This window comes from Chrysemys picta, chromosome 13 (assembly GCF_011386835.1).
Source record: "Chrysemys picta bellii isolate R12L10 chromosome 13, ASM1138683v2, whole genome shotgun sequence".
Taxonomy (NCBI): Eukaryota; Metazoa; Chordata; order Testudines; family Emydidae; genus Chrysemys; species Chrysemys picta.
Window position 1 is genome coordinate 44723389 of NC_088803.1, and position 18464 is coordinate 44741852.

The following is an 18464-nucleotide window of genomic DNA, read 5'->3' on the forward strand; positions in this document are numbered from 1 at the left end:
ATCTTAGTGCGCTGCACAAAGCCCGCTCCTTTGTACTTCCTGCAGGGAAGGGCCAATAAAATCTGGAAAAGAAGAATACTGTCACTCCGAAGCTATCTAAACTGCTTTCACTTCCTCGTGTAAATATTTTAAACAATAATTGGTGCTAACCTTGAATGTTTAATGCTAGAGCATGCCTCTGTTCATTGCGTACCATAACAGCGGGGCCACTATGTAACAGCAAGAATGTAAGTAGCCGCTAAGGAGTGTAACTCGTATTGTAATAGAAGGATTTAGCTCCTAACAAAGCTAACTGGGATTGTTTTGGGTGAGAGAAACTTATTACAGCAGCGCCCTCAAGTGCTCCTGCAGTTTAAAGGTCTGCCAGTGTCTCTCTCATACGCCACGTTTTTTAAACTTGCAGAGGTTTACGATTCTGCTATAAAATCTCATGCCAGGTTGACTCTGTGCATTCAGTCTCAACAAGAGAGCATAAATTATTTTTTTTTTCTATAAATGTGCTTTAAAAATGTGTTGTGTTTAAAAAAAAAAAAACAACAACAATTAAAGCTATTTTTAAATAATAACAATAGTGCAAAAGAAAACATAGTGGGTGTCCGGGTTTGTTCAGGTTTTTTTTTTAAACTGCTGTGTGGTAAATATGATTCTGTTCTTACAGATTTGGGTAGGAAGGGCAGGTAGGTAGAAGAGAGGTCCCAGACGGGTGAGTTTTCCTCACCCACCCAACCTGACAAAGGGCCAGATCCTGCAAGATGGTGAGCATTCTTAGCTCTCCTAGCACACAGCGCCTTTATACCAATTTGACTGTATCCAAATGTACCACTTTACCTATACCAGTATTGTTAAAATGGTATAGGCCTTCGTCATGCTTACTGGACCATCAGTTTGTTTGGTAAAATCCCATCTCTCCCATCCTGTTCATCAGCAGTTGCATCACTGTACTAAGGGGGCCTTAATTACAGACTCAGTCCCTGACTTTCTAGCCAATAGGGCTCCTGGTCCTTTCCAACGTTGAAGTGGCTTTACCTGGCTGACAGAATACCAGTTGTATGGCTCTGTAGAATCTTTCTCCTCACACTAGCTGTTCCTCCTCCTCATGATTCCCAGCTTGTGCTGATCCAAGAAGGTCAACTCTCCTACAATTTTGTCTTTATTTAAAAATAAAGAGTAGTACCCAGTTGGCTATAGGAGTGAATCATGTGACCATGATTCCCTAGAGTGCAATGCAGTAATAGCAACTAATGGCTAGCCTGGATCCTCACTGCATTTGAAGGTGTAATGAATATGTGGGCTATTAGAGATAGCAGAGGGAATCACTCCTAATAACATTCACATATGTAAAACAATAATGTCCCCAAGTTTTAGAGAGCCACTGTGTAAAGATACCTCAGTGAACATAGGCTGTAATATTGTGCTAATCTGTATTGTATACAGTTTTAATGCGTGGGTTTACCTAGCTTTATATGGAATTGCAAAGACAAATTCCCCTTAGTGATATCCATTTGTAGAATAAAGAATTGCAACATTTAGACCACATTCTGCTGTTAGTATTTGTGCCTGGAAGAAGAGTTGAATGTACCCTAATATTCAAGGTACCTCAGCTACAGGACCACAGGTACAAGAAAGGGGAGGGGAAAGAATCTAAAAGTAGCTTAATTGTTTGACTCAAGAGGAAAATAAAATTTGGCCAAAATATCTTGAAAAATAAACACCTCTGAAAGTTCAGTGATTGAACTTAGACTAAATAGCCTGGGGATCGTGCTGCAGAGGTCTGTCTGCCTGGTGGTAACAGGCCTCACTTTCTGGCCACTGTCGTCTACTTAAACTTTAAAGAAAGAAATAGGGACACTTTAGAACCTTTGGGACAAATTCTGCTCTCAACTCTGCCTGTGCAAATTTGCAGTGCATTGCACACCACCGTAGATGAGAGCTTTTCTTCTCTAGAAAACGTTATCATGCTTGACACAATTGTAAAGTGTCGCGTTTCCTGACACAATCCTAACCACAACTGACTAGTGTTGTGCCTCACGTTGAGGGAAAGGATTCTCACAAATGATTGTGCTGATTTTCTGTGTCAGCGCTATGGAAACTCTTGCTGCTTGTAAGGAGTTGATTGTTTCCTTCAATGGCTGCAGATAAGTTTGTGTTTCACCTTTTGGCCAAGATCATCTAGTAGATGGAGCACAGTTCTGAAGAGGATGAGATCGAGATGCTCTTCCCAGCTCTCCCACAAACTCATTTGGGGACACTAGGCAGGCAAGCCACTTGAATTCTCTGAGTGAAATATAGAGGTAATGGGCAAAGTGTTGCAAGTTTCAGGTTAGTAAGTGGGCATGAGGGAGTCTAAGGCCTTGTCTACATTGGGGAGGTTTTTTGGTACAGCTTCAGTTTTTCCAGAATTTTAAATTAAATTATAAATTTATCTGGTGTCTTATCCTGCTTTAATTAATCCGCTTTGGAAGCAACATAACTCTCTATTCTGGAATGAGTTGTTCTCCATGGCTGTCCTACACTGCATTCTTCGCACTCTGTCTGTTTACCTGTGAGTCCTCCATTGCTGTGGGGTTGTCATGACTCTGTCACTTCCCTGTTTAAATGCTGGTACGCACCCAGGTGTGCCCTCTTGTGATTTCAGTTCATGGCAAGTTAAGATACCTAGGAGTCTGTCATAACAGCCATGCATAGTGCTTGTGCACGGTCTTATCCAGTTCTGGTCTGGATTTCCTTGCCCTCTGTGGAGAGGAGCACATCCAGCCCTGTCTTAACAGGAGTTACCAGGATGAGAAGATCTGTTCGGCTATTGGAGCAAACGCAGGAGAAGGGGCACTCCCAGGACAAGGCTCAGGGTTGTACCAAAGCCAAGCATTTCTGGCAGAATTATAACCATTCTAGGGACAAAAAAAAAGCCCTCCAGCAATGCTCCCAGTGCCTAGGCATTCTGTGAGAAGCCAGACCAGACTTTTGCTAGGGAGGCCATCGTGGAATCCCTTTATGTTGTGGACAGTTTGGAAGTCCAACCACAGACCGCAGTGAGGAAGGGATTCCCTTGGACAACCACGAGCTCTTTGGCACACCAAACCCTGTACTAGAAACCCAGGTACCGAGGTGGTCCCTGAGACCCAGACAGAGAGCCAGTCTGACAGGGCTGTGGAGGGGACCTCAACCAGTAAGTATTATAATAACTATTTGTATTGCTTCTTTGTTCCCCTAGTACCTGACATGCTACAGCCCTCACAGAAAGGGGCATTATCAGTTCCTGAATGCCTGGGAAACCTATGAGGGGAGAGAAACAGGATGAGGGAAGATGTTTGCTGACGGCATTCCAAGAGCGGGCCAAGAAGACAGAAAATTGGAGGGAAGGCCTCATGCCCCAGGATAAGAACAAGAGAGAAGTACAGGGAGCAGTCGGTAAAAGAGGAATGAGTTTCTGAAGATCCTGGCAGCATGGACCCTTCCTGACCACCCCACATTAATACTGGTGAATGTACCATGGTGATCCTCAACAGAAAGGGAATACAAGATCTGACTGAATTCTGAAGCCTGGGGATCAGGGGCTAGGGGACAAATAATGGGTACCTAAATCACATCAATGGCCCCCTTATACAACTAGGAATCCCAACCATGTAAATCCATCAACAACCTCATGTGCATTGCTTTATGAAACAGAGCTGCAGCACCCTCTTAATAGCATCACAGCCATCATGACAGCAACCCTGACAGTTGACCTACCAACCCCAAAGTGGTTAGCTACTGACTGGTAGCAATCAGGGATGGCGAGATTCCCGATGATGATGGCCACACGCTTCTCCACGCTGAGGGGAATTCTCATGTTGGTGTTCGCGCTGCTGCAGCTTCAGGGTGAGCGCTGCATAGATCTTGGAAAAAAGCAGCTTCTGCATTCTGAAGTTCAGATACTGCCGCTGGTGTGACATTATTGATATAATCTGGGACCATATAGATCATTGTTGCAACCATGATCCTGTAGTGGCACCAAATCTTGTATAAAGGGGGTCAAATGAGGTGTCTAAGACAAGGTTATGGGTTGCTGGTTATGATTATGCTGTCTATATGTGTGTATCAATTTTGTAGTTGAAGTTATGAATATTGGCTCTATACTGTCTGTATTTCAAACTTATGCTATGCTTCTGGGAGACTTCCCAGACAAGTTGGTATTAGCTATGCCTAGCCTGCTTGATGGCCCATTAAGGACCATCAGCTATACAATTGACCCATTGAGAGAAGGCAAATATGCCTTGCAACGCAGCAAAGTATGCAGGGACTGGCCCATGTGACTCCAGACTCCATTTTGCTGTAATTTTCCACAGTAAGGACAAAGAGGTGTTCTTACACCTGGAAAAGACTATAAAAGGCTGATGCCTCTCCTCCATCTTGTCTTCAATCCTGCTTCTTACCTCTGGACGGACTTTGCTACAAATGGAAGCTCTACACAAAGGACTGAATGACCCATCCCAGCTGTGGATTTACTCCAGAGACTTGATTTTGAACCTGCAGTTTATTCTATCACTGCTACAAGCCTGAACCAAAAACTTTGCCATTACTGTATGTAATTGATTCCATTTAACCAATTCTAGCTCTCATCTATATCTTTTTCCTTTTATGAATAAACCTTTAGATTTTAGATTCTAAAGGATTGGCAACAGCGTGATTTGTGGGTAAGATCTGATTTGTATATTGACCTGGGTCTGGGGCTTGGTCCTTTGGGATCGAGAGAACCTTTTTTTTCTTTTACTGGGGTATTGGTTTTCATAATCATTTGTCCCCATAACAAGTGGCACTGGTGGTGATACTGGGATACTGGAGTGTCTATGGGAATTGCTTGTGTGACTTGTGGTTAGCCAGTGGGGTGAGACCAAAGTCCTCTTAGTCTGGCTGGTTTGGTTTGCCTTAGAGGTGGAAAAACCCCAGCCTTGGGCTGTAACTGCCCTTTTAAGCAATTGGTCCTGAATTGGGACCTCAGTTGGGTCCCGCCAGAACCAGCATCGTTACAGCTGGTCATCCCAGTTCTGCAGCACTGTCCTGCCCCACCATTCAGTGCTGGTTGGCCAAGCTCAGAAATGGTGCTCTGCCTACTGAAGCTCCTCCAGTAAAATGTCATGCAGAATGAACTGCTCAGTGCTGTCACCACAGTACTTCTCTTCCTCTTCCTCCTCTAGCAGTATTTGTGCAGTATAATGGCAGCTATGCTGGTGGTTGTCTCCCAACTACTCCAGAGCCATCTGGCTGTGTGACTGTTGATACATCTGGAGCACCCTGTTTGTATTCATGGCTCTAGGATTATGTCATTCAGCAGGCAGCATAAAGGAAACACTGACAGCAATTTGAAAATGGTGCTGGATTGTTAAAACCAGATGAACAGGAAAGGAATCATGGGAGTTTATTAGTTTGACCCAAAGTCCTGGAATTCTGGTAGATATCCCACAACGTGCTGGGAGAAAAATCCCAGAATGCGTAAGTCTCGTGGCAGAACATTGCTCCATGGGATATCTATTAATTAATTAATGGAGATATCCTATCTCCTAGAACTGGAAGGGACCTTGAAAGGTCATTGAGTCGAGCCCCCTGCCTTCACTAGCAGGATCAAGTACTGATTTTTACCCCAGATCCCTAAGTGGCCCCCTCAAGGATTGAACTCACAACCCTGGGTTTAGTAGACCAATGCTCAAACCACTGAGCTATCCTTCCCCCTTAAAGTGCTGGGTTGTTATGTCAGAAAAGCACAGAGCTGTGTAGACACAATGATTCACACAGGAAGTATTTTAAGCCAGCATAAACAAAGCAGTGTGGACATACTCTTTCAATATAGTTATAGCAGAAAAACATGGAGTGAAAAACTTTCCTCTGTAGACAAGGACTAAGATAATGTGATTTATCTCCTAAGAATCCAGAATTGAGGCGAGTAGCAGGAAACACAATGCAAACGCTTTAAAAAGTGTAAATGAAGGTTACAGCGTTGTCAGTTCTTGCAATTTTATATAGGTCTCATGATAGTCGTTTTTTAATGTCACAGCTCCTGGAGTCATGATTATATCACCTTTTTTTTAAAACAATAAAAAGGCAAGTTACTAGCTTCCATGGCTGTAGGAAAAGAATGGAAAATATGACTCGAGTGCACCCTAAGAATCAAAAGCCAGAGGATTAATAAAAACTACCCCATTGATTTTGTTTTGGGATTTCTTTTGGGTTGTTTTGGTGTTTTAAGCTCATGCTTAAAACACTTTCATAATGTTTTAGGGTCTGACTCATGATTTTTGCACACGCAGGGTTGGCAATACTGATAAGCCACTCTAACCTCTTCTGACAGTCTTCTAGCCTGTTAATATGTAACTCACCCCTATTTATGCTCCTTTACACCCACTTGCTGATGTGTAATTTACACTCCCTCTTAATTTGGTCCTCTGTGTTTTTGTAAAATGAGAGGAATACCTACCTCCCAGACCAACTGTGAGGCTTACCGTAGTTAAATTCATGTGCATAAAGCACTAGCAGGGATTAAAGTTAGAGGCAATAGTAATATTTTAATAGCTGATCAGTCTAATTGGGGAAATATCCTTTACTTGCAGAGGAACTGACCAAACCTCTTGTTTCAAGGGCCATCACTCATTTTAGAACCAAAGTTACTTACATTTCACACAGATTTTGTGATTCTCCCCACCACCACCCCTTTTTTTCCTCTCTCTCTCCTTTTAACATCAGAAATAATTAGATCATGGAAGTGTAAAGCTATGGAACCAGTTCATTATACTGAAGGAATGAATCCCACAGCTTTTGAAGCATTCTGTATGAATTTTGTATGCTCTTCATTTGCAATCTTGGTCACTCACTTGGGAGGTTTGGGATGGTCTACAGTTTAATGTCTCTTTACATCTGTTATCCTAAGAGGATGTCTATACTACAGCGGCAAAGCTACGCTGATGGAAGCGGTTTGTCCATCAATGTAGTTAATTCATCTCTCCAAGGGGTGATAGCTAGGTTGACAGAAGAATTCTTCCATCGACCTCGCCGCATCTTCACCAGGGATTAAATTGACGTAACCCTGGTGCAAACGTTTTTCACAGCCCTGAACCACATAGCTAGGTCAGTCTAACTTTTAAGTGTATACCAGACCTAAGGGTCTGATCTCCACTGGAAGCTAGTCATTTGAGTATGTGCTTTGTAGGAGATTAGTTGTCTGACCCCTTTAAATGCGGAATGAGCTCAGGTAGAAAGAACGCAAAAGCTCCCCTCATCAGCCAGGGCCCCGCCAGCAGCTTCAGGGCATGTCCGGCCAGTTATAAATGGATCATGTGTTGCTATTTTTAGCCTGAAGAGGATTGTAAATATAAAAGGGTATAAAGTGCAAAACTTAGCAACAGTCGCGTTTGTTTGCTCTCTCTTCCCTCCCTCCCCCCCACACTTTGGCAGGAATGTGCTTGGAGAGGAATGAAGCTAAAGCAGGAGATTTGTTGGGTGATCCAGCTTGGACTTTGCACTGTGCACAACTGTTTTTTTTGTGGGAGGGAGAGGGGGGGCTTAAGGGGGGGAAGGGAGAGGGTGAAGACAGGCTTTTCAAATATTGTTTTAAGAATGCAGCTTTGCCAGATCTGATGCACAGTAGAAATGAAAGCACTCGGGGAATGGTGGGGAGTGGGGGTGAAGTGTGTGTGTGGGGGGGGGGGAGACCAGGAATAGGGGCCATTTTGGGAGAAGTTGGAGAGGAAGTGTGGGTATTAGAGGACAGCTGGGGGGGGGGAGTGTGTGTGTGTGAGAGAGAGGAGGGAGTGTGGGTAGGTGAGTGGGTAGTTATGGGGGAAAGGTTGTGTGTGGGGGTGGTTTGATTGAAAGTGTGTGTTGGGTGGGGAGTTTTGGGGGGAGGAGCAGAGGGCTGCCTAGATGAGGACAGAGTTCAGCAAATGGAAAACACTGACATTTTATAAAAATAGCAACAGCTGGTTTAAAAATAGCATCTGGTGAAATAAATGTGCTGTAACTTGTGAAACTCTCTTGGGAACATTTCCCTTCTCATCCAGTCCTCCCCTGTTCCCTATTTCTTCTGTAAAGAGAAATCCCAAGGCAGATCCCTCTGTAGAATGACAGACTAAATCAGTACTTTGTACATGGCAGAGAATGAGTTTTGGCTATTTTAATTTAATTTTATTTTTAATGTATTTATTTTTGAGACTCCGTGCCAGTGAGGGGGGCAAATTCCCATTTTGCTGAGCCTCATGCCCAGGGATTGGGAAAGTCAAATTAGAAGTTTCCTTTTTTTTTTTCTTTCTTTCTTTATTCAGTTTTACTGAGTTTATCTTTGTTTTTTAAAGACCTTCTTTTGCTTTTATCAAACCAGTTTTGAATGTTCTTTTCCTGTTCCAACCTCCCCTGTACTGGCCACAAGCAGCCAGACAGATGGATTATAAATCTTCAACAGATTTGCAGATCTGTGAATCTTAAGAGCAGCAGCTTCCCTTGTGGCTCCTCCAAAGGGAGGTTTTGAGGTGCAGTGGCGTTCTACTGTGTTTCCTACAGATGAGAAGGTGCAGGCTCTTCTCCAGGAGACTTGTGTGATGGCAAAAGGGAAGCCACTCAACTGTGCGATAGAAAAAGGACGAAGAGACCTTGAATAGCTCTTTTCTTTGGAGCAGGGGACTGACTTCTTTCCTGAGGGGATTAGGGGATCAAGGAATGAGATGGTTCCAGAAAATGGATCAGGGAAGGGGCAAGAGGAAGGTTATGGGCAGGATTCAGTTAAGGAAAGACAGGAGACTTAGGGATATTCTTGGCTCTGATGAGCGTGGAAGGATTTGCAGCTTTTTTGAAATCTCTCGCAGCCCTGGTTGTAAACATGGTGCTTGTTTTGACTGGACTAGATAACTGAGGCAGAAATATTTAGAAATCACAGACAGATAGACCTGTTATTGAAGCTGTTCTAGCTGACTGGGGGTTGAGAAAAGTGAAGTTTGTTTAGTTTAGAGATTACAGTAACTTTCTTAATTTTCTACCAAAACATCTAGAGCATTCAACCCCTTTTAATAACCCAGGTGAAAGACATTGGCGGATCTGAAAGTGTATTGTTTTGACTTTGGAGCAGCTCACTTCCTAATCAATCATATTGCCTCTTTAAATTTAACATGGTAATTCTAGTCAACAGTAAATGAAATGTCCGGACCGTTTTTTACAGACCAGAGAGAGCACAGATCCTTTTCAGAATAAAATTCAGTCACAATTCTTTTCTGGTATATTTACTTAGAAACAGATCTATGCATGCAGGATAGTTAAGATGTTCATGTATCTCATTTGTACAGTATCAGACAAATATGTATTCATTAATAAGAAAACTAGAGGATAGTTCAGACCACATAACTTTGTTGAAATATTACTATAGCCTCGGGAGATGACTGATTCAAGAACTGAGTTTAAACCGTACTTTTTTTAAAAGCCTGAGATTATCACCAAAGGTGTTTGTCAAATGCTTTCTGCAAACCTCTGTCACATTTTGTGTGCATGTTTTATCAAGCTTAATCGTATTTAGTATGCTAAGAATTTAGCATTTAATTGCTTTTTGAAGTCTTTGATATTCCACAGCTATTTTCTCTAGGTCATTTTAAATGTTTTGATGTTTAAATATAATTAATATGAAGTATAACTAATTCCTTCAAGCAGTGTCATTTTAAAAACAGAAGAGTACTTTATAGTAAATGAAAGTAAATAGAAAAAAAATGTTTTTGTATTCAGTTAAAATTGTTACCTGGTTATGTCTGTTTTATTTTAATTAAATTGCTGGTGATTTTTTTTTTATTTGATCATCACATACTAGATCACAACTAATAGAATGCAGAAATTTCTGTGTATAAATCCAAACTGAACATTCACTTTCCTATCAAAATATTATTATGGAAGGATATTACAGACTTTGCTTGGCACAGTAAGCAAAGAAATATATGGATGTGTTAATTTATTCCAGACCCAGTAAATTGGTATGGTTTATATAAATTGGAAATGCTTTTTGCCTATTAAATAATTTGCTCACATTAACAGTAATTGACTAATTGCTAGATGTCTGAAAAATATGGTGACCACCTCTAATCTTGAACAGATTTTTGGTTTCAATGTGTGGGCTGTTCCAGAAATCATTATTCCAAAGTAGCTGGGGGTTTTACACATTTACTTTCTTCCAGTCTACAATTTCTGGTGCTAAAAAGAGGGGGAAATTAGGTAAAATGTATTCTGAAATTCCTCTCCTGGGATTCTGAAAATGAATAAATTAGGAACTTTAAAATCTGATGATGTAGTTTTGAGATGCAGTTGATAAAAATATAAAGATTCAGGTACATACAAGATAATGAATGGAGAAGATTTCTTAATATTTAATATTTAGTATTAATAGGCTATGAAATTTGTATACAGTTGAAAATATAGAAATTGTATTATATTATTATATTATTATTATTATTATTATATTATTATTATAATATAGGATTGCTGTGGAATATATTCATGTTAAATTAGAATAAAATTTGTAATCTGTTTGTTGTGCTATTGTAGCCTAAAGGTGCCTATCAGTAAGGTATGAAATAAGTCTGATTTTTAACATCACTCTGCTAGAAAGTTCTTAGTGTTCTCTCTTTGAGTTATTCTACCTCCTGCACATAAGATTCTTTTCCCAGATTTTTACTATTCTCAATTTTAGAACACAGTTGACACCTCTTTTCATGTTGATAATTAAACAGCTAACTAAGAGTTAACGGCTGGGATTGTGTCATTTTAGAGTAAAAGAATTCCACAATTTATATTTTTTCACCTGTCTGAGATTTACATAAGTCAAACTTGTGATTCTGCTATTTTCAAGTGAAAATATAAATAACAGTAATATGTAAACTCCTTCTGCAGCTGGCAAGGTGTTCAACATAAAGTCCAACAATTCATCCAGTAAAAACACAGAAAAGGATTAAAATGCCAATATATAGTTTTAAAACAGCCTCCACACTTAAAGTAAAAATTAAAATATAAAAAAACTAAATACATAAATATAAGGATGGAAACACACATGTAGCTAACACCATAATTTAAAATGGAGAACAGTTATAATTAGGAAGCTAGATAAAATATGGTTGTTTTTTTTAATATAATATGTTGGTATAAATATAGTGAGGTAATCTGGGGAGATATGTAAAATATGAGTCAATTTTTATAGGAGTGAAATGCTCTATTTCTTAGTCATGAAGACAGAAAGTATTGTTAGACTCTTATAAATAGGATCTTGCATTGTTTGTTTGTCAAAAATGACACTGACATCAGTAGAAGTTTTTAGAATAGGGATTCAGAATTGAGTCCTAGAAAGTTGGCAGAGAGGTTACCCTTCATAAGGAAATTGCTAAGGAAATAAATACAATTCTGTATGCCTCTAAAAGAATGAAATTAACTTATTTTTTTTCCTGGTGAATTTGTCTGTTGTCTGATATCATACAGAGACTGTAAAAGATGAGAAAGAAGCAGCAGCAAATTTTGAATAACTCCTTTGATATTTGGACTCCTAACCGGGAAAAATACCCCTCCATTCAATTTTTGAACTGTAAATGAAAAAAACAAAACTAAAATAACAGAAAAGCCACAACACATTTATTGCAACAAATTTCCAGATGGGATATTTGAAATCCTGGAGCATGTCCCTTCATTTTCTGTTGTAATAGTTCAAAATATATCTCTATCTTTTTTAAGAACTAAATAAAAATGTCAGTCTGAATTTTAGATCCAAATGAGAACAATTTAGGAATAGCTAAAACTTTCCTTCATCAAAATCATGGAAACATTCCTTTTATTTTTAGATACAGATATTTCTGTAATCTCATTACAGAAATTATAAAATCCTATTATAACTAATGAGATTATAGCTGATCAGATTTTCGGTTAAACATGAGATGAGTATCGAACTGATACTTAATTTAGTCCATGTAATTTTAAAATGTGCTAAAATGCATGGAGGCTATAAATTGATATAAAATTGGTTCACAATTTTTTTTTTAATCTTTACACTATAAATTCTTTGGACAAGGATCAGCTTTGTGCCAAAGGTGATGTACATCCACAGTGTTAAATATTTAATAACAATGACTACTTTAAAAGAAAATGTGCTAGCAAATCTACTATTAATAGGAACTTATTTATGAATTTTAAATGAGAAAAACAATAAATTTACAAGCTGATTACAGCAAAGACATTTAAACGTTTAAAATCTAAAGATAAAATTAAATACCAGAATCATCCAGTTGATGAAAATAGCAAATTCAATCCCACATACACAAAGAAGACCAATATTCTGGGGAGTTATAGCATGTTTCACTTTGTATATGTTTTTAAAATTGCATTTTTAAATAACAGAAGCAATGTAACCAATGAGACACTAATTGGGGGATTTTAAATTGTCCCCTTATAATTTTTGGTAAGACAAAATTCATAAATTCAAATAAGGAAAATAGTATTTTATTTTGGTGGAGGAGGATGGAGTCAGTTCATGTTTGCTGAGGTTGTTCAGACCATGAAACCACCATGCACTTAGCCATCAGTCTTTTTAAATGAAGGAAGATATCTTGAAAAATTGCCCAGAACTGTGTTTGACAGATAATCTCTAGAGGCCTCATTCTGCTTTCCTTGTGTTCCCAGATCAACCTCTTTCCTCTCCTATCCTCTTTGTATGCTAGGAGTGCAGGAAAAAACCCTTATGTAACTTTATGCTAATCTTGCACTTCGTTTTTATAAATTCACACTAGACGAGGAGAAAATTGTGCGTGGTTTGGAAAACTTCATTGGTCATTTATAGTACTTGCAGAACCAAACTGACTGAAGGTTTGGACCCTGGTCCCCTGTTAAAAATAAAATAATCAGTACTCTCCTGAGTTAAGTGAAGGAATAAGGAGCCTTGGACAGAATTCTCAGTGGTGGCCCTGAGCTCTGTTTTGCACATCTTAAAAGTATTGTCTTTGAAATATCCTTGATGCTTTGACAAATTGAAAAGACGAGACTCTTAAGTTAATTCATATTAAAACCACTGGTCTGATTATTAACAGACACAACTATGTAACACTGCATTCTGATAAAAGAAAAAAATTCAAACATAAACCAAGCAATCCATCCCTAACTCATTTTGGCTATTAGGCATGGAAGCAAACTTTACAGAAAAGCCTTATAGCACTTTAGGATAGTTAAGGTTGAAGTGTCAATCTCAGTTGTGACATTATTTTGTTCATCTATGTTGCAACTAACGGTTTCTAAATTCTGATTTCCTGAGAGTTCTTTCAGAGTCTTTCTCAGTAAATCCTTGGATGTGTGTAAGAGTTTGCGTGATGGACTGTAACTATTCTAGGACCTGATCTAAAACCCACTGAGGTCAATGAAAGATTCCCATGGATTTCAGTGGGCTCTGGATCAGGCCCTAAACTCCTAACAATCATGTGAATGTGCATTTCAGATTTTTGAAACCTAGAGTGTATAAAATGTGTTTTTAGAAACTTTAAAATAAGATGATTGATCCACGTGGCTTTAACCACTCTGGAAAAATATGTATCGATGATTATTTCACGATTAGTAGTGCTTACTCAGACAAATCATTTATGCTCTGTAAATCCCTCTGTCATTTGGGATTTTGGGGAGGGAGGGAGATATAGCCGGATATCATTGACAATTTACCAAACCACTCACAAATCTCTCCCTAAGGCAGTATATGCCTACTAAAAACAGACTCCTGGGGATCATTACAGGAGATCCCCTGCCAACAAATGAAGAATCTCCCAATGTTATTGAGAGGACACTTCTATTCAGTACAACCAGAAATGCTTCAATATATTTCTCACCATATCCATCCTGCTCTGCTTTAAGAGGTTGTGAATGTGCTCTGTTATTCGAGGTTGTTTCTGTGAGCAGATGCAGTTTATTGTACCAAATCCATATAAGAGATCTGTATTCATAGCACTCTTTCATTGAGAGGCAACATTTCAAAATCAGTATAAAATTCCTGTCTTTGAGGTGGCTGGCTTCCCTTAGCTCACTGTGCTATTGATTTCTATAGGATTTATATGATTTTAAAATAATAGACTCTTAATTGCATAGAAATATTGAAATCACTGATGATGGGTCGGATAAAATTCCCCTTCCTTAAATAGTCAGGCTTTGTGTGGGGGAACTCTGCTGCGGGAGGCCAGTGATAGGAGGGGAATTAATCAGACCATCAGCTGGGAAAGCAGACACAGTTCCTCAAGCCTTTGTGGGTGATTCCGTTCATGGACCCTGCATAAACACTACTTATTCAAATATTCTTTGTGAAGCTCTAGTTAAGAATCTACTAGCACTTCCATGATAAGGGACTGATTTCAGGAGTTAATCTCTCAGCTGCAGAAGTTAACTGCAACTTGAAATTTGGCCACACACCGTCTCAACTGTGATTTGTCCATCTTGGCCCAAATTTCTAGACTTGACGCCCTAAAGTTAGGCTCCTAAGTCTGTATATTCTGCACCTAAATGTAAAGTGGCCTGATTTTCATTAGTGTGGTAAGACCACAAATCCAATGGGAGCTGCTGGTGCTCAGCCTCTCTGAAAATCAGGCCACCTTTATTTAGGTGCAAAGATAGGGACTTCAGAGCCTCAGTTTAGGCAGCCAGGTTTAAAAACATTAGCCTTTTGAAGTTAACAGCCCTGTTGAGCCATTCTCAGTCACGCAGGTGAGTGAGTCCAGCATAATAGAATAAATTGACTGCACGCTCTCTTTCAAATCCTTGTGGGTTGACTTCATTTAACCAGGTGGTGTAATTCAGTGCTGAGCACTTCACATCTCCCATGGGAGAAGCAGAAGTTGCAAGCAGGCAGGACTTCTCAGGATCAGACTGCTATCCTGTCATAATGCTTTGCTTGAGGAACTGCACAGCAGGTCAGCTTTCCCATATATGGGAAAACCCTGCTCTAATTTTTAAAGCTCCCTGTTGTGGCTGTGCTGAATATGGGAATTTTATAAGCAAAGATGGATGCTTGTTGTGATCTTTTGCATGCCAGTACCCAGAACGCAGTCGTTTCTAGTCTTAACTATAAAGCCTAGTTGCAGCCCTTATGCAGGCAAAGTTCCCAGTTATTTTTCTGGGAACTTTGCCTGAGTAGGCATGCAGGATCTGGCCCTGTGTGATAGTGGTGCTGATCTCTGAGTTCTGGACACAAACCAAACAGCTGGGGCATGAAGTGGTGTGTGTGTGTGTGTGTGTGTGTGTGTGTGTGTGTGTGTAAAAAATATTCTTTATTCTGCTAAACATGTAGTACAACTTTTTTTGCCATTTCATTTGCAAAGGCTCTTAGCTAAGGCTGTAGAGCAGACTCATTCATCTCTCTAAGAAGTAGTCTCAGTGCCACTAGATGGGACAGAATACCACACCCAGAAGGTGTGTGGGTTACACTAATATTCAGGAAACATTTGACTCCCCAGAACAAATAGCCTATTTGCCAATCCCTACCGTTGGAGTTCTCTTCCTTCTTGGCAGCAGCTGTCCCTTATTCCTACAGAAGAGATAGGGAGGCTGGCACACCGTGCCACGGGGCACCTTTTTCCCTGACTCCGGCTTATTATGGCCCTCAGACCATAAAGGAGGCCTTTGCTGGGCCAGCTGGGCTCCTCCTTCCTGCAGTGAGGCACTGGTGAACAGAATATTTGAGTATTAGTCCGTTGTATTTAGCCTGAATTTGGCTCGGCTCAGGTCTGTGTGGTTTATCCATTCATGCCATATACAGATAACAGGATAGTCATGGTGTAGATTTAGAGGACACGTCTGCATGAGTAGTAGCTGACCGTGGACCTCACCTACAGGCATGGCTATAGATGTCAAGAGGCCCACTTTATTTTCAGTAATCATCCCCAAAAGTGTGCCAACCCCCTGTGGGAATGAGTGTAATGTAGGTAGAGCATTATATTGAGCCAATGTTTAACTCTTTGGGTTTAAGTACTGCTTGGCCGGAAAGGGGCTTCATTGTGACATAGTAGTCCACAGTGGATATTTGTTTGCATCATAAAATCACCCAACAGTATGGCGCATCTGATGGTCTGGTCAAAAGGGTTTCAGGACTGAAAGAGAACAGGTTGCGATGGTAAATGTGCTGGTTAGGAAATCTATAATTGCCTATGTAAGGATTTATACTAAGCTCATCACCACTATATTGGAACACATTACAAGGATTATTGAAACCCTAGTAGGCCAATTATGTAGTTATTGTTTGGCAGCCCTGGATATATGGATAATTGAAATCTAACTACCGTACTTACGGACTGCCACACAAGCTAGTAACCTTAGATGCATTGAATTGACAAGTATGCCTGATCAGAAGCTGAAAATGAAGTCTTTCCCTTCCCTTTTCTGTACATGACATCAGACAGCTGAGGAGGGGGGTGATATGCCAGACTGGACTACTGATTTGCTTAAATTCCACTTTTGGCTACATTCACCCATGTGCACTTTGGGAAGAGAACACACAACAAGTTACGGCTGGCTACAGTATGGGGAATGGGAAGAAAAAGGACAGCCTTTCTTCCTTCTGGAACTACTTGCTTGGAGATTCAGGTTCTCCTTTGGACATGTCAGCTTACAAAAAAGAACTCTTACCTTACAGAGTAGGGTGCAAAAGAGTTGTCCATTCCCTGCCCAAATTATACCTGGTCCTGAACCTTTAAATACAAAAGCAAAGGGATTGCTTCTTGCTAGAGTGTAACTGTATCAAGCAAGTTAAATTAAATCATACAGTAGCTGCTTTTCTTAAAATGTTTAATACCCTTGGTTTGCTGTCATTGGCCTGCTAACGGCCTACACTACTTCTAAGCCAACAAGTGTTCCGAAGTACCTTGTGGTGCTGTTAGTGGCTATCCTGATGTTTATCCGTTGATTTGGGGTTGCAATGAAAACACTCCTTTGATGCGAGCTTGGCTCACTGGTCCAGCAACAGAAGTGCTAGCATAAGCAGATTGAGAACCTAGTATTTTTTTTATAATGAACTTGCCTAAATGCAGTTGTTTTGCGGCTCATCCAACCCCACCCCACCCCCTGAAATCTAGTAACTTTTTGCTCCCTCGTGTCAATTTTTTTTTTTTTTTGCACGTTCCATTTCACTATATGTTATCATCAGCATATTTATCATGAACCATATTTAATACCTGTGAGACTGTGGATCAACTCAGCAATATAAGAGAGAACATTACAAGTTCTTACTGGCTGGAAATTAAAAAGATGCAGCAGCCAATATCAAAATTGCCACTTTAGGGCAGCAGCTGCTTGGTGCTTCCAAATTTAAAATCACAGACTTAGAATTAGTTGCTTGGAAAAATAAAATGGAAACCATGCAGGCGCAGAGAATTAGCAGAGACCATGAAGTTCCAGTGTTATGTATATCACAATACCCATATTTTGAAAACTATTGATGCTATTATGGAGTCATGGTCATGGTTCCGTGGTTAAAGATGGAACCAGCTGTCTATTATTAGGTCTATTTTTAATCCCCCCCTCTCCAGCTGTGTCTAAAGAACAAACTCCATTTGGCATGAAAATGTTCATGTGAAATCTCAAGCCGGAGGAGACATTTCTGATCTGGGTAAAACCTGAAGCAATCGGTCAAGGTTGTTTTTTGGATTACAGAGAAGGGGAAATTTAACATGGGGCTGTGGGGCGGGGGAATTGTATATAAATGATTTCAGAACACAACAACACATGACTGCCTTTAAAAGTTCCTAGTATTTACAGGAGGACTCATTTACATTAGACATTGACCAAATTGGTATTTAAAATAAAAAATCCGGGACCAATGGACACATGGATGTCCCAAGTCCTCACTCAGCCCTTCTGGAAAGCCTTGAGGCTGCTGTTTGTTTTTTTTAATTCCCCCCCCCCCCCTTCCCTAAAGCTCCTGCGACCTATAGTTAAGCTGCATTGTCTCCTTTTGAATAGCAGCTCCTGTCCCAAAGGATCAAGCATTTCAGTCAGAACAGAAGCAATAAATGTGTAAGGAGTAGAATAAATCCTTAACCTACCTTCTCCCTCTATTAATCCTGGAGATGCTTCGACTTTCCAATGTCTAACACTGGCTCAGAGCCAAACCTAAATGGAAAATGAATGACAGGTTGCCACTTCTTGAGTCTGTTCTTCTGTGGCTAAGATCTAGCTTTCTTCCTCCAATTGAGAAAGCTACTGGAGCAGGGATTTAAACTTTCACTCATCAAGCAAAATGCTGGTGTGTGAAAGTTTAAATCCCTACTTCTTAGCAATTTCAGAAAAATGCTGAAGTGGTAAGTAATGTACTCCCCCCCCACCCCCCCGCCCTTTGCTGAGCATCAGAATGACAGTGCAAATGCTGAATCTTATCCTGACCCCGTGCAAGGCTACCTTTGTTAGTCTCTAAGGTGCCACAAGCACTCCTGTTCTTTTTATAAAGGAAAAACTAATTTTTGTGAGTTTCT

At 40.1% G+C, this 18464-nt stretch overlaps 1 protein-coding gene and 1 long non-coding RNA gene across 7 annotated transcripts in view; both read left to right on the top strand.

The window, feature by feature from the left end:
- GNAS (GNAS complex locus) overlaps nucleotides 1-18464 on the top strand; it is a 246184-nt gene that overhangs the window by 52426 nt on the left and 175294 nt on the right. The window lies entirely within an intron of this gene.
- The window catches only part of LOC101939669 (uncharacterized), an 81467-nt gene that overhangs the window by 51959 nt on the left and 11044 nt on the right, over nucleotides 1-18464 (top strand). For 3 of the 4 annotated variants that reach the window (XR_010592317.1, XR_010592316.1, XR_010592318.1), the window contains exon 2: nucleotides 3212-7467. This is a non-coding gene — a long non-coding RNA (uncharacterized LOC101939669). Of the gene's footprint in view, nucleotides 1-3211; nucleotides 7468-7846; nucleotides 8532-18464 lie in introns of those variants that run through there. The other variant, XR_010592315.1, reaches the window with a different exon arrangement.